We start from the raw sequence: 2,215 nt of genomic DNA, 5'->3' as shown, positions 1-2,215 counted from the left end.
ATCCTGACAAAAAAGAAACAATTATTCTAACATGGCTTTTTCTTAATGAAAACATGCTCATATTTTTTTTTTTTGTGATCCCTATTTCATTTTGCTGGATATTCACCAAATAAATTGTTAATAATATATTCTAGAATTCTCCCAGTAACTAAAGCTAAATACAGTACCTATTCTCTTCCTTTTTTTTTTTTTTGAAAATCAAAATATTTGTCCTCAACTCTTGTGTTTCTTCTTCCATTTTATCAGCCATTCTACTAAAACTCTTGCAATCTTCAATAATTGGTAAAGGAACATTTGTTTACAAGTATTATTACTATAATATAACATACTTATATTATTTTTATAATACGACATACACATAATATACAATATATTATAATGTAGTATATGATGTTATAATGTTTACTGTATATTTGTATATTTACAAATTAAACAAAATTTATTTATAATTGTATCTTAATTTATAATTTAAACTGAAGAATATCAAGAATATCAGCAAATATTTATTCATTTTAAAAGTAATTAATTCAATATTTTTACCAGTTACATTCAAAACAATTTTTTTTTTTACATTTGCTTGTTTTTAAGATTTTTGAGTTCTAGGTTTTCTCCCTTATTCCCACCAACAATTAAGAAATTACATGTGAGGTTATACAAAATAATTCCATAAAAGTCAAGTTGTGAAAACAAAAACATAAATTTTCTACCTTAATGAAAATAAAAATGCTCAAGAAAAATTAAGTTAAAAATTAAGAGAGAGATAGAGAGAGGAATAGAGAATGTCTAGATTTGTATTCAGACACAATCAGTTTCTTCTTTGGGTATGGGTAGAATTTTTCATCCTAAGTCCTTCAGAATAGTTGTGGATGATTGTATTACCGAGAATAACAAAGTCATTTACAGCCGATCATCTCAGAACATTGCTATTACTTTGTATACAGTATATTTCACTTTGTTTATGGAGGACACTGCAGGGTTTTTTTTTTTCCCTGAGAGCATCCTGCTCATCATTTCCCAGAGAAAAATAATATTCCATCAGAGAAATTTCCACTAAAATTATTTTATAATTATTATTGCTGATTGTATTTCCCCCCATTTATTCTCTCTCATCTTTCACCCTGTCCCTCATCAAAAGTGTTTTCAGCAAATATTTATTAAGAATGATTGGACCCTTTATTCAGTGGTGGGGATATATATACAAAAATGAAACTGCTCCTACCCTCAAGGATCTTACATTTTATTTTCAAAAGTAACCAGAAACACATGTAGCCTGAAGACAAGAATTCTTAAGGGAAATATAATATTTAGCTTCAAGTATTCGCAAAACTGCAATAAAAGAGTTATTGGCTTTATATGGCTCCTGAATAGAGATAAAGATCAATGAGGACATATTTCAAAGAGTCAGATTTAGACTTAATATTAGGGAAAACTTAGCAACATGTTTGAAAAGTGAGATATGTGACTTCAGGAGGAAGCGAATTCCTTACCATTAGAAAATTCAGTGTTACCTTATCTAGGATTGTGTAGAGGTTATTCCTGCTCATATACAGGTTGGACTAGATGACATTTGTGGACCTTTTCAGTCTTTAGATTTTGTGGTTCATTTTTCCTTTTATGTTCTGACTGTAAGACTTCTTGTTTATCACTTTCTAAGAAGTATAGAAATTTTACCAAGCTCCTCTCCACCCCATACTGTACTACTTGGAGCTTGGTAAAATTTTGTACAATCCTTTAATTTCCCATACTTCTTTACAATACTAGTGAATGTGACCATAGTATATCAGCCCCCTCTGCCCCATCTCCTTTTTTTTTTTTCCTGTTTGCTTCCTAAGATTTTTGCTAAACCGTTTTGAATTCATAAATTCCTATACTGTTATATTTCTTTAACTAGAAGTAGATTGATGATGGAGTGGATAGAGCACTGGGCTTGGAGTCAAGAAGACCTGAATTCAAATGTAGCTTCAGACATTTACTTGACCTTGAGCAAATCACTTTCATTTTCTTCCTCTATTAAATGGGGTAATTATAACACTTCCCAGAATTGTTGTGAAGACAAGGTGAGGTATTTATAAAGTGCTTGGCACAGGGTCTAGTACATAGTAGGAACTATATAAATAATATTATTATTATTTCCTAAACTGTTCAAGTAATATTTCTTTAAATAAAAAGATAGTGAGTTCTCTTTCATCGGGGATCTTCAAGTAAAAGTTGAATG

The sequence above is a fragment of the Sarcophilus harrisii genome, chromosome 2 (genome assembly GCF_902635505.1).
Source record: "Sarcophilus harrisii chromosome 2, mSarHar1.11, whole genome shotgun sequence".
Lineage (NCBI taxonomy): Eukaryota > Metazoa > Chordata > Mammalia > Dasyuromorphia > Dasyuridae > Sarcophilus > Sarcophilus harrisii.
Note: the sequence above shows the minus strand (reverse complement) of the source record.